This window comes from Cervus elaphus, chromosome 4 (genome assembly GCF_910594005.1).
Source record: "Cervus elaphus chromosome 4, mCerEla1.1, whole genome shotgun sequence".
NCBI classification, from domain to species: domain Eukaryota; kingdom Metazoa; phylum Chordata; class Mammalia; order Artiodactyla; family Cervidae; genus Cervus; species Cervus elaphus.
This window is the reverse complement of record NC_057818.1, coordinates 39,371,708-39,386,738: the sequence shown is the minus strand read 5'-3', so window position 1 is coordinate 39,386,738 and position 15,031 is coordinate 39,371,708. Positions and strand designations below refer to the sequence as shown.

The following is a 15,031-nucleotide window of genomic DNA, read 5'->3' as shown; positions in this document are numbered from 1 at the left end:
TGAGTCAAGACATGAGAATGTGAGGGGATGAGCCATTTAGATATGGCTAGCTACTACAGCCACTGCAAAGACCTTGAGGTGGGAGCAGCTTTGCAGGATTCGAGGACAGGGAAGAGAGGAGATAATGAGATCTGAGATATAAGGGGTGGGAGGGGTGTGTGTAAGACCTTGAACATTTTAAAAGATTTTGACTTTCCGTTTGGGTTGGAATCTTTGTACTACCATTCGTCAAAGGTAACAGGCTGAGTGTCTCTGAACTTCCATTTTCTTGTCTGTAACATGGGAATCTCATTGATCGTAAAGTTATTTTGAGGACTAAAATGAAACATCAAGTACAACAGCTGGCATGAAGTATGTTTACAACAAATGTTGGTTCCTTTATTCCTCTGGGTATCATTTTGTGTATTTTATGTGTGTTTTATAAATGTACTCATAAACATAAAAGGGTGATGTGACTGACCAATAGTTATCCAGAGGTAGGAATCCAGGTAGATTATAACTTTGTATATAAATAACATTTTTTTCCCTTGATAAGTAAAAGTCATATATCATCAATACAAACTAATAGTTTTGGAAGGTGGGTTGGGGATCCAAACTGACCAAGGAACTAAATCTTGGATGTATGAACCTTTAGAGAGAACTGATGTATTAGCAGAAATGTACAGGGAAATCTCATTATTTCCCATTTCCATTGAATGTCTATTTCAAGGTTAGAAAAAAATGCTATCTGTCTTTCTGGGGGACATCTGAACATTCAAACAATACCAGATAAAATAGTCAGCTTGCAAACTTTTGAAAACACCACTGCCTGCAGGGTTGAAAGGGCCTCTCTTAGATATCAATGTGCTCTGCGCTAACTTTTTTTGTATGATGGTAGCAGTTTCTCTCTTATGTGGTGGTATCATTAGAGTTTCACTTGAGTTCACAGAAATAATTTTCTGGCTAAATTTCCACTCAAAACCAGTTGCTATAGAAGTTGAACATCAGTGGGGGAGGCAATTAGTTAGCTAGTTATTATGACTTAGTACATTTTTAGCAGAAGGAAAAATGACAGAAACCTAAAATAATTCTATAGAAATACACAAGTGACTTCTTTTACCCAAAGATCATTAGCACAGTGGACAGGATTTCAAAGGTACCACCAATACTTATAATATCTTTATTTTGTATTAATATGCAGTTTTCATCAGTTAATAAGGCCAACAGGAACCATTTTCGTAAAATGTAACATAGTACCTAGTGTTGGAGGACCTAAAATTAATGGAAGAGTTGAAGATGGATTCTTCTTTGTAGGTCAATGGAAACCATACACAAATTATTATCTAGACAATTAGTTATGCCACTTTTGGCCAAAGGTACTTTTAGGAACTCTAAAAAGTAATTACCAAAAAAAAAAAAAAAAGACCCAGAACTTCTCAGGGGAATACTATACTAGTCTCTGTTGATTATCTTACACAGCATGCTCTTTTTTTTTAAGATTTTTTTTTTGATGTGGAGCATTTTAAAAGTCTTTATTGAATTTGTTACAATATTATTTCTGTTTCATGTTTCATGTTTTTTGGCCACAAGGCATGTTGGATATTAGTTCCCTTACCAGGGATCAAACCTTCACCCCATCTTTTGGAGGGCAAAGTCTTAACCACTAGACTGCCAGGGAAGTCCCCAAAGTTTGCTCTTAAGCAGTGGTGGATTATTTGGTCTCTTCCCTTTGGTCTAAATTCTGGAATTTACAAAAAATCTGGATTATCCTCATTTAATCAGATAAGGGATTATCTTGAAAAATTTGTTGTATGATACTTGTACCATATATTAGGAGCCCAGTAAGTGTCTGTTGAATAAGTATAAAAAAATTATTTGTGCTTCCTTCTACATGTCCTGTTAAAAATCAGAGTCTGAATATACACATACACACATGTGTACACACACACATCTTATATTTTACCTATTCCCAATTTTATATATACACCAATATATACCAAGGGGAATACCAGACCACCTGACCTGCCTCCTGAGAAATCTGTATGCAGGTAGGAAGCAACAGATAGAGCTGGACGTGGAACAACAGACCGGTTCCAAATCGGGAAAGGAATATGTCAAGGCTGTGTATTGTCACCCTGCTTATTTAACTTAAATGCAGAAAACATCATGCAAAATGCAGGGCTGGATGAAGCACAAGCTGGAATCAAGATTGCTGGGAGAAATAACCTCAGATATGCAGATGTCACCACCCTTATGGCAGAAAGTGAAGAAGAACTAAAGAGTCTCTTGATGAAAGTGAAAGAGGAGACTGAAAAAGTTGGCTTAAAACTCAATTCTAAGATCATGGCATCTGGTCCCATCACTTCATGGCAAATAGATGGGGAAACAATGGAAACAGTGAGAGACTTTATTTTTTTGGACTCCAAAATCACCGCAGATGGTGACTGCAGCCATGAAATTAAAAGATGCTTGTTCCTCGAAAGAAAAGCTATGACCAACCTAGACAGCACGTTAGAAAGCAGAGACATTACTTTGCCAACAAAGCTACGGTTTTTCCAGTAGTCATGTATGCATGTGAGAGTTGGAATACAAAGAAAGCTGAGCACCGAAGAATCGATGCTTTTGAACTGTGGTGTTGGAAAAGACTCTTGAGAGTCCCTTGGACTGCAAGGAGATCAGACCAGACAATCCTAAAGGAAACCAACCCTGAATATCCATTGGAAGGACTGATGATGAAGCTGAAGCTCCAATTCTTTGGCCACCTGATGCGAAGAACCGAGTCATTTGAAAAGGCCCTGATGCTGGGAAAGACTGAAGGCAGGAGGTAAAGGGGACAGCAGAGGATGAGATGGTTGGATGGTGTCATTGACGTCATGGACATGAGTTTGAGTAGGCTTCAGGAGTTGGTGATGGACAGAGAAGTCTGGCGTGCTGCAGTCCATGGGGTTGCAAAGAGTTGGACACAACTGAGAGACTAAGCACAGCCCAGGACAGAGGGTATAAAGTGTATCTCACTGTGGTTTTGATTTCCATTTCTCTAGAAACTAATAATGTTGGACATCTTTACCTCCTGGGGTTACTAAGCTGAAGTGTAGTACTTCTTCGGCCGTAAGAGCAAAGACCCAATCAATTATATTACTTTAAGGTGATTCTTTGTCATACATTTAGCAACCCTACATCCATGGGTTTTTACAACAAATTTTACACATGTATTGTACATTCATTGACCATATGCTGCTTTGTACACAGTAGGGACTTACCAAATGACAACTATAGTGGCTACAGAAGTTCCTTGAAGGAAAGTTTAGAGGGAGCAATCTTGTTAAAAGAAGGAGTTTCCTGAAGCTGTGTTTGCATATCACTTACATATGGTGGGAAAATATGATTTATCTGCAACAAAGAATAAGGGAAGGCTGACGGACAACATGGGGACCTGAAGCTTCTTTTTCTTCCCTGTGGTTTGGCAATTCTACTGTGTCTAGAACCAACTGAGAATCTGAAGAATTATAATTTGGGAAGGAAACACACTTTCTCAGATTTACCAATGGCTAGTCACACAAATACAGGCACATGACCCTGCTCTCCCTTAGCTCCAAGCTTGGATATATACCGACAAGTGGAGAGATATTACGTGAAAGGATGTGTAGATTAGTGGTAGAAGGGGTCAGCAAGAAGGTGAATGGATGTGAGACAGCAGCATCTTGATGGGAAAAATGGGCAAAGTGGATAAAAGTATGGATGGGTAGTAGAGAGGACTTCTGCTTAGGGCATCAATCCAGGCTGCTAGCAAAAATAGTAATCCAATATAAATCTTAATAGTCCAAGAGATTAGTCAGCTGAGTCATAAAACCAGGTTCTGACAGAGTCCTTTTAAAACATTCAATTTCATCCAGTTTTGCACCTCTGAAAGTTAAAAATTGCCTCACTGGGTCCAAGAGGCTCTGACTAATTTATCCCATCCAGTTTTCTCCAGATCTTTGGTGTGAATCAACAACTCATGAGATGAAATGAGTGAGGGGGTTGCATGCATTACTGGCAATCAATATCCAAAGGCTTTAAACTGGGGACACAAAATGGTGGTAGCTTTTCCCAGGACTGCCCTGGGAAGAAAGGACGAGTTATGAGACCAGGATAAAAACATAGACTGAAAGAAGATGGAGTTTGTGATGGGCTTAGGGGGTTTCTCACTCACGTTGGGGTCTTCTGTTAGGAAGCAAAACCAAAATTATATAATTCCTTCCATACCTTTCCCTTGCTCGGAATTAAAAACCATCTACTGAAGACTTTCTCACTTCAAAACCCAGTCAGGCACTTTCTAGTATCAAGGCGGGTGCCTGAAGAATAAATTGCTCCTATCAGAAATAAAGCATTTTAGTTCTGCCACAAGCGGTGAGATCTGTGTTTATAAGTTGCTCCAAAGGCAACTCCATCTTTGCTGCTCTCCTCTCATTTTCTTTTGATGCATAAAACCTGTAGACTGGAGCGCTGTGATTGCATTCGGCTCTGGAGCAGGGTAATTGTAAATATTCATTGGAATTCAGGCTAGCTTTCCCAGGTCCCTCCTAGGGCTGTGCAGCTATGCAAACAGCAGCCCGAGCCGCGTTAGCTCACAGCCCGGAGGCCACCTGTTTCCCCACAGCCCCTAGGACCCTTTCTGTAGAGTGAGTGCATGCATAGAAACTGGCCCTTAAACACCATTTCAGTCTACTGTTTCACTGGTTTTCCCTTTTCTCCTCATGACTGCTGATCCTTAGTAATTCTGCCTGTCAGTCCCAAATATGCATTAAATAGAGAACCATGTCCTTGACTAAAAACCCAGGGTCAGAATGCTCTCACTGAGCATGTGCTCAATCTAAGAGATTAATCAGATTTCAGCCATTGCATGAATACATATACATACACACATAGACACACACATGAATATATATTTCAACTCTAGCTGATAAACTGGCATAGATACCTACTCTAATTAAGATATGAGTACATACTCAAGAGTTATTCCATCTATTTCCAAGTTAAAATTTGCAAGAATCAAAAAGAAACCAATATGGAACTGGGAATACCATATCTTTTTAACAACCCAACAATGAAGAATTATTTACATATTTAAAACATAAAAATTGTGAACTGAACATAAAAAAACTGAATTGAACTGATAAAAGGGGCAAAATACACTATTACTTTAACAGAGGGGGTGAGAAGGAATTATGAGCAACTTGATGAAGAGGAGAAAATCAACCAGATTCTGAAGCAGTAGAAGGATTTTGACAGATGGGGTTGGATGGAGGGAGGAATCCACCTCTGTGGGGAAGTGTTATGGGCTGAACTGTGTCTCCTTGGAAGGCATGTTGAAGTTCTACTCACCAAAAGCTGTGAGCATGACTTCATTTGGAAATAGAGTTTACAGATGCAACCAAGTTATGATGAGGTTGAACTGGATTAGAGCTGGCACAAATTTCATGACTAGTGTCCTTATAAGAAGCAGGGTATTTGGACACAGATTGGGTAGTGAAATTTGGACCCTCTCCTGGGTAGAGGAGAAGACCATATGAAGATGGAGGCAGAGACTGGAGTGAAGCATTTACAAGCTAAAGGAGCATGGAGGATTGCCTGCAACCACCAGAAGTCAGAAGAAGCGAGAAAGGATTCTTCCCCAAGAGCCTCTACAGAGAACATGGCTCTGCTGACACCTTGATTTCAGGCTTCCAGCCTCTGGTACTATAAAGGTATATGTTTCTGTTGTCTGAAACCACCCATTTTGTGGTGTTTTCTTATAGAAGCCCTAGGAAACTAATACAAGAAGATGTGGTTCAGAAGTGGAGAGTGTGGGACTTATTCTGAAACATGTTTTTTTTTTTTTAATTTTATTTATTTTTGTTTTTGGTTTCACTAAGTCTTCGTTGCTGGGCAGAGGCTTTCTCCAGTTGTGGAGAGCGGCGCTACTCTTCGTTGCAGTGCGCAGGCTTCTCTTGCTGTGGAGCACAGGCTCGAGGCGCACAGGCTTCAGTAGTTGCAGCATGCGCACTCAGTAGTTGTGGCTCTAGAGCCCCGGCTCAGTAGCTGTGGCACATAGGCTCGGTTGCTCTGTAGCATGTGGAGTCTTCCCAGACCAGGGATCAAACCTGTGTCCCCTGCATTTGCAGGGGGATGCTTATCCACTGAGATCACCAGGAAGTCCTGCAGCATGAAGTTTTGATCAGCTGGAGGGATGTGTGTGTAAAGACCAACAGTAGAAATTACATCTGGGAGAATAAGAGTGCCTAGATTGTGGACTTTGTGTTTTTGTGCCTATAAAACATTACTAGGAAAGAGAGTGGTGGAAGATTCAGGATAAATTGGAAAAATAGAGTGGAAGAAATGGGAGCAGAAGAAATGGGGCTGGTGTGCTATGTGAGATGAGAGATGGCACTCTGGCTAGCGGCAGTGGTTACGGAAGTGAAGGTATGGATTTGAGAGAGACAGAGGTAGAATTGAGACTAATTAGGAGACTAATGGCAGAGAAGGCAATGGCACCCCACTCCAGTACTCTTGCCTGGAAAATCCCATGGACGGAGGAGACTGGTAGGCTGCAGTCCATGGGGTCGCTGGGAGTGGGACACGATTGAGCGACTTCACTTTCACTTTTCACTTTCATGCATTGGAGAAGGCAATGGCACCCCACTCCAGTACTCTTGCCTGGAAAATCCCATGGACGGAGGAGACTGGTAGGCTGCAGTCCATGGGGTCGCTGGGAGTGGGACACGATTGAGCGACTTCACTTTCACTTTTCACTTTCATGCATTGGAGAAGGCAATGGCACCCCACTCCAGTACTCTTGCCTGGAAAATCCCATGGACGGAGGAGACTGGTAGGCTGCAGTCCATGGGGTCCCTAAGAGTCAGACACGATTGAGCGACTTCACTTTCACTTTTCACTTTCATGCATTGGAGAAGGAAATGGCACCCCACTCCAGTATTCTCGCCTGGAGAATCCCAGGGATGGCGGAGCCTGGTGGGCTGCCGTCTATGGGGTCGCACAGAGTCGGACACGACTAAGCGACTTAGCAGCAGCAGCAGCAGCAGGAGGGTAATGGAATCTGGAGACTAATTAGGTGAATGATGCATAAAAGTAATTTGAACTTTGAAGTCTGGGGGATGGGATGGGAAGATGAAGATGCTATTATCAGAGACAGGAAACCCAGAAGGTAGAACTGGTTTGGGAGTATGTGTTGAGAAGAAGAATCTAATTTGTAGTAAATGAAGAAGTCCAGCAGAATGCTAAAAATGTAGACTAGAAGCATGGGAGATTTGTTGGGCTAGGTATATAGATCTGGGGCCATCTGCACTGAGGAGATTGTCAAGGGCCTAGAAATGTTTGAGATCATCAAAGGACTTGAGTGATCATAAAGGGAAGAGTTGAACTTTGGAGAAGCACCTCTGTCTTGGCAGATAGAAGAGGCAAAGATATATTAAAGAGGCAAAAGGGTAATCAAGATGAACCCAAGTTAAGTACGCTAAGGAACATACTTCATGAAAGACATGGTGATCAGCAACATACCATGCTACAGGGAGACTGAGGAGCACAAGGCCTCAGAAGAAGTCACTGGATATAGGGATTAAAGTGTTAATAGTAGGGACTTCCCTGGTAGTCCCAGTGGCTAAGACTCCATGTTCCCAATGCAGGGGTTCCAGGTTTGATTCTTGGTCAGGAAACTAGATCATACATGCGGCAACTTAAAAGATTCTGCATGCTGTAACTAAAAAAAAAAAAAGAAAAGATGTTGCATGCTGCAACTAAGGATCCCAAATGTTGCAGTGAAGATCAAAGAGCCTGTGTGCTGCCACTAAGATTCAGCACAGCCAAACAAAATAAATAAATATTAATCTAGAAAAATGGCACTGACGAGACTATCTGCAGGGCAGGAATAGAGATGCAGATGTAGAGAACAAATTTGTGGATATGGCGGGGGCTGTGGGGGTGGGATGAATTAAGAGAGTAGCACTGATATACGTACACTACCATGTGTAAAATAGCTAGTTAGTGGGAAGCTGTTGTATAGCACAGGGAGTTCAGCTTAGTGCTCTGTGATGATCTAGAGGGGTCAGAGGGAGGCTCAAGATGGAGGGGATGTAACTTTCTAGAGCAAGGTCTCCAAGCTTGGTAGAGTCAGGCAGATGAAAGAGCAGATTGTGAGAAGTGGCCAGTGTTGGTTACAGGCCAGGTAATAACAGGAAAGTTCAAGACCAAGGGACTCCAGAGTACAGTAAAGGCTAGGTTAGACAGGCATTTGAAAGATTTTTTGAGTGTGTTTCAGTGTCCTTGTCCTACAAAGTAACCTAAAAATAGTGAGGGAATAAAGAATCAAGAAAAAAATGAAAGTAAAGGATAAAAATTGTGTTCCTTATTTTATTTTATTTATTCCTTTTTTCTTATTCATCCAACCATTCAGCAAACTCTTGCTGAATGCAAATCCATGTCAGGGCATGGGGCAAGAAGGCAGGTGTCAGGTCTGTAAGATTAGGTTCCTTATCCTAGAGAGTTTGAAATAACAAGAACAATAAGAACTCGGCTCACACTATCTACTAGGAATGGTTCTAAGTGCCTGTCCGCACACTCACTCACTTAGTACTTTTAGCCCTCTGATGTCAGAGCAGTCATTACACCTCATTTCTCTGCTGAAGATACTGAGTTGCAGAGAAGTTAAGTGAGGTGTTTGCCTCATATGGTTAGTTGCCAGCAGAACCGGGATTTGAACTTAGTGGGTCTGGATCCAGAGTCTATACCTTAACCACAGTGCTACATGAACAAAAAAGTTTTTGAAATGGGTTGTAAGTAGGATGATTACATATTCCAATCAGTCTGGGATAGACCCACTTTATTCTTGTTGTCCCCGTGAAAGTATTCATTGTAACAACAGAAGGACTTCCCTGGTGGCTCAGTGGATAAGAATCCACCTGCCAATGCAGGGGACACAGGTTCAATACCTGGTCCATGAATATTACACCTGCCGCAGAGCAACTAAATCTGTGAGCCACAGCTACTGAGCCCACGTGCGGCAACTACTGAAGCCGGTGTGCCTAGAGCCTGTGCTCCACAAGAGAAGCCACCACAATGAGAAGCCTGTGCACTACAATGAAGAGTAGCCTGTGCTTGCTGCAACTAGATAAAGCCCTCACAAAGCAACAAAGACCCAGTGCAATAAAAAAAAAAATGTATATATATATATATATATGTATATATATATATATAAATAAGTAAATATAAAAACTAGAAGGTTTGAAGGATAAATTATATAGTCACCCTAATTATAAGAGAGGCTAAACCATTGTAGACCTCTTCTTCCAACAATTAATTGTTGGCTCATGTGATGTATAGAGACAAAGAACTGTAAGGTGTTTATGGAGAATAAATGAAATGGCTCTCTCTAGCTATGATACACAGCCTCGAGACCTGAGATACTTACTTTTTTGATAGCCTTGGTAAGATCCTTCCCCATCTATGGTGGCTTCTGTCCCTCTAAGCACTTTAATCCTACTGCTTTCAGTTAAGGTTGAAACAAAGAAAGGTGCATTTTCCAAGCTGCCACTAATTGAAGTTCCACACATCCATTCTTTAAGCAGTAATAGAAACTGAACACACAAAAACCCTACAGAGAGTCTGTCCTCTCATGTCTCTCTTTCTTATCTATTTTCTTTATCTCCACCCCTAGGCCAGTGCTCTACCATTCACTCCAAACCTAAGGCATAATAACCACCTGTCACAAGACATGCAAATTCAGCTGGAACAGGCCTCAGACTGACGCTAGACCATTTGCAGCAATGTTGGCTACTTTGTGGCTTCATCTCCTGAGCTCACTCTTCTTACTGTCTCCAGCCTTCAGTGGGAAGGAAGGAAATTGATATCAGCCAAGGGTGGATATGATACCCCATGGGAAAAAATGTGCTCTTGTCATCACCAAATTAGTCCCCTTGGAAGATTTAGAGATTATACTCAATTCCCTACAGACAAATAATGTATCACTTAGTTCTAATGCTTGCTGATGACAGGCACTTATACAACATTGTGATTGGCTCTTACTCCAGTAACACCATTTAAAATGCTGCAATGTGCAAAAATGATGGTAATACCTAGGCCAGAGCAAGCAGAGAACCAACTCAGCAAACTGAAAAGAAGACATTCATCCAGGATTTTCAATATCCTGCTGAGCAACCATTGTTTCATACGACTATTATTCTCTGAGGTTTTAATATGCTGGTCCATGGAGTTTTCTTGTTAGTTTTTTGACTGCTCTTTCTATTGTTTCCTCTGTCCATCCTGGGCTTTCTGTTTTTCTTTCCTCTGAACTCACCCAGGCAGTTTATGCATTCATAGTGATTTCAACTACAATTTAGATTACAAACGGTTCCAAATACTCATCAGAGCTGCCTGAAGGGCATTTTATTCTTTCTCCCTTCCTTCCTTGGTAAGCTCATCCACTAATATGATTTCAATAATAGCTAACATTTATCATGTGTCAAGCACAAAATTGAAGCTTAGAACATTACAGGGTAAGTACTCTTATTGTCTCCTGAAGAAGGAGCTAGAAAGTGGCAGAATTGGGATCTGAACCCGGGAAATCTTGCTGCAGCACCTATACTCTTAGTCATCCTACTATGATTCCCCTTCACATCAACCACTTGCTTTACCTTCTCTAACTTATAGCTAGATTATGCCAATAGCTTGCTACTACTCTTTCTAGGATTAGCTGAAGGCAACACCATTTTTCACTTGGAAAGTTTACTGTGATCTCTGTTAATCAAATTTAAAGTTCTCTGTTAGTCCTCCAAAGTTTTCTGTTCATTTCTCTGTTACTCAAGCCCACCCAGAATCTATTCCAGCTAAAGATATCTGTGTGCCATTCAAAGTGTTCTTCCCACTTCTTTAGGCTACTCACTCTGCCTAAAACACTCTACTTACCTCCTTTCTGGGAAACTTTTTACCCCTTCTTCTAGGATTCACCTTTCAGGAAGTCTTCTCCAATTAATTATAAGCATATGGGTAAACTACATCTAATCAGGGATTCTGTCTTCAATTTCATTACATATCCTACAGAATCTAATAATGTTTATTATCACTGGTATGCAATCTGGTTACTGTACTGATAAGACCATCCTAACCAGAACTGGAAAGAACTCAAGTCGGACAGCTGAGAGGTACAACTTAATAACTAGAGGCCAAAGTGAAAGTCGCTGAGTCATGTCTGACTCTTTGCAACCCCATGGACTATACAGTCCATGGAATTCTTTAGGCTAGAACACTGGAGTGGGTAGCCTTTTCCTTCTCCACGGGATCTTCCCAACCCAGGGATCGAACCCAGGTCTCCTGCATTTCAGGCAGATTTTTTTTTTTTATCAGTTGAGCCACAAGAGGCCAAAATGTAGGTCTTTTTCTATGGGAAGGCTTCTGTGCTGTTTCTGGGCTTGTTTTCCATTCCTCATTCTCTCCCTATTCTGTTCTGTATGGCTGGGAGCTGAACCCCTGGAGGCTGCATTTCTAGACTCCAAAGTCAGCCAGCTACCAGAGAGGTTTGGCCAATGGGAGGAGTTAGAAGGAGAAAGGACAGTGGGAGAGATAAACCAGGCACATTTCCCCCTTCCCTCTGCTGCGAGATGCAACTCCAGCAGTGACTGTATCTCCTCTGCAGCTTGGACTTGAGGGGACCCTGGCCCCTGGATTCTGGTAGCATCGCCTCCTTCCTTTGTCTCTGTGGATGGGTAGAGGCTTCCCATGGTTGTTAACTTTACCACCCACATGGGCTTCTCAGCTCCCCCATGTAATTCCCTGCATTAAATTCCTTCTGTTGTAAGTACTTGAAGTACTTCGTTTTCCTAGTAACACCCTGAAAGAGCAAGAAACCTGTTTTGTTTTTTATTTATTACTCTAAGAGAATTATGGAAAAACTCTCCTGGTAAAACTAAATCCCTGTAGAGCTATGATTAATATCTGCCCTCTGGTTGTGTAGGAGGTGAGACCTGGTCACATTTAGAAAGTTTATAGATGGATCGATGACGACACCCTCTCATGCATTCCTTGGAAAATCTGAACAAAATGAGTGAGAACTCACTACCGTATCCTCATCGAAACTGAGGTCCAGGAACAAAAAAAAAAGAAAGTTTATAGATGAAGAGATGAAAGTGACATGATTGTAACAATGATATAAGTCTCTAAGATAGTATTGATGCAATCTTTTTCAAACTTACAACTCTTTCTCTCCTCAGGTTATATATTGCAAATAAAATTTGAATATACCCAACAAATACATAGAGTAATCTGGGGATTTGTGCAACTACAGAGGTTTGTTCAAAGATGTAGCATAGGGAAAGACATGGTTAGGTTTATCTGGGGATAAACTGGGGATATCTGGGGAGGTTAGGGAAGGCTGGGGGTGCGGTGGGGCCTGGTAGTGGGTGGGCAGGGCCTGGGCCTAGGTAAACAAAAGTAAAAAACAAGCCTGGAAATAAAGGCCCTCTTCTTTCAAGAATAAGTAACACTGGATGGTCATTGTCTCCTCTTTCCTTCAGTATTGTCATGTGGGAATTTCAACAAAAGAAAGCAAGCCACTAGACCACCTTTGCTGGATTCTCACCAAAAGACGTGCATTCAAGTCCTAATTCTTCAATTTAACAAGTTTTGTGACCTCAGGCAAACTGGTTAACCTTTCAGATCCCCAGTTTTCATTATTGTGAAATGATACAATTGCACCCAATGGTGGACTTCAAACGTTTTTTTATCTTGTATCCCGTCAATGTTTGACCTCTGTCCGTACAAACCAGTTTCCTTCGTATTCTGATCCCTCCTCTCTCCAACCAAAGACTGATATGATAGGAGCATGCAAGAAAGCGTTTTTCCCAAGCACAATACTTGGATGCTATGAACATTCTACTACCATTTTTATAATTTACGCTTAAATTTTTTTTCTAGGATGTAAGAAATTTTGGAGAGTAGATCTTATCATGAATCTTATAAAAACCTTCCAGCCAATGTAACCTGTTCTGTTTCTCTGCTGATTGGTAATCCACCTAGAGTCTTGCTCCATGCCCCACGTCATGGGCCTTAAACTCAGTCATCTCCCCCTCTTCCAGCTCATATAGCTCAGGCAAAGGAAGTGAGAGAGGGAATAACATGCACATTGGAACTAATAAAAGGGATTGTACAATTGATTATAAATACCCAGGGCTGAAGACATATGTGGTAATCAAATAGCCTTCCTTTAGGGAAATCTGGAGAAGGAAGCAGTCAAGAGTGTTTAAGATAAAATGGAGGCTGCAAGCCTAGGTCATATCTGTTTGTATCTGTGGGAAAAGAATTCCAGTACCACATCTGTCTACTACTGGTTAAAGAGCACTGAATCCTAACTGCTAGACCTCCAGGGCACCGACCACTGATGGTTGCATGGAGTCTACTGACTGAGGAAAAGATGACAGAAATTCTGGGTTTGACTTAAGTTTTCCCTCCCTTAACTTCTCTGCATTCTAGAGTCTTCAAATGTAAAAACAGAAATGAATCCTGCTTCACAAGGTTGATGTAAGGATTTTGTATAGATGTTCAATCTGAACCATGGGAAAATCAGTCAAAAATTAGTAGGGAATAGAGAATCCCTGGGCTTTCCCAGTGGCTCAGTGGTAAAGGAACCACCTGCAGTACAGGAGATGCACATTCTATCCCGGGGTCGGGAAGATCCCCTGGAGGGGGGCTTGGCAACTTACTCCAGTGTTCTTGCTTGGAAAATCCCATGGACAGAGGAGCCTGGCGGGCCACAGACCAGTGGGGTGCAGAGTCAGACATGACGGAGCACACAGCACACACACAGAGAATCCCTAGTCAACTGACCAAGCTACTCTGGTAGTTAATACCAGATTTTCAGTTGCAAGAGATTCTAGGGGTTCCTATATACATATAATACCTATATATCTATTATATAATCATGTTATTATATATTATCATAAAACACATATTATTCATATTATTATATGGTTAATACATATATAAAAATCTATATATATGGGGTTGCAAAGAGTTAGACATGACTGAGCGACTGAAAAACAACAACAATATAGATATATACATAAATATGGATATATCCACATACATATACACACATATACTATAATTATATACAGGATAATAAAAATATTTGGGGAGCTTCACTGAGGAGGGATCAAAGGCTTGGAAATAAGGATAGCAAGGGTATGCTATCTAACTGAATCGAATTATTCAAAATATTTTTAGAACAGCTAAATCAGGAGGTAAGGAGAAGTAATATTTATTTCTCCTTTTCAGGGAGGTAAAAATCCTCAGTTTTCTGAGATTTGGAGGCCCTTTTCCACCAGCTTCTCCACAGCCCCAGCTCTCATTCCCTAAAGTATAAGAACAGAGTTCTCTGCCTCCACACTGATGATTTATCCCGGTCACAGAGGGGACACTTGGCTAACTGAGGTTAACAGCTTTCTCGGTTTCATTTCAAAAAGACATTAGCATGGAGGCTCTATGAAATGCTGATATGCCAAATACTGATTCATTCACCTGCAGAGTTCGCTAGAAGGCAGGGACCTATTTGACAGGCAGGGCTGAGCTCCCAGCCTTTTCCTAAAGGGCAATCCCATAATTCATCTCCCAGTGCTAAATTACACCTGACACTTCACTGAAGACTTCAGGTGCACTCACCCAACTGTAATAAGCCTAATGCAGAAGAAGAGGGTTTGAAATGACAAAGATATTCTTTTTGAAAATAATATAACTAATTCAATTGTGGGCGGAAATACCTGTGATGTAATATATTCCCAGGCAGGGCTGAGTAAAGGGCAGAAATGGAGCAGATGCACATGTTTTGCCTTTGTTTAGTGGGAATGTGGACTGACTGCAGAACCAGCAGAAGAGGTGACCCTGGTCAGGTCTTTACCTTGATCCTGGATTATGCAAGGGGGCCTCCGCGTTGTGTATCCCTACCTGGGCTATTCGTCCCTTCTTGTGTCCTTGGCTTGGCCTATTCACCAAAGGAGTACCAAGCTTTTCTGTAATGTGGACTTTCCTTCCA

General features: G+C 41.5%; 1 non-coding gene across 1 annotated transcript; it reads left to right on the top strand.

Annotated features, from left to right (window-relative positions):
• The first annotated feature begins 11,996 nt into the window (after window positions 1–11,996).
• On the top strand, window positions 11,997–12,089 carry LOC122692949. Its single transcript, XR_006340760.1, has one exon. It is a non-coding gene; the product is annotated as a small nucleolar RNA SNORD116 (small nucleolar RNA).
• Window positions 12,090–15,031: the final 2,942 nt, after the last annotated feature.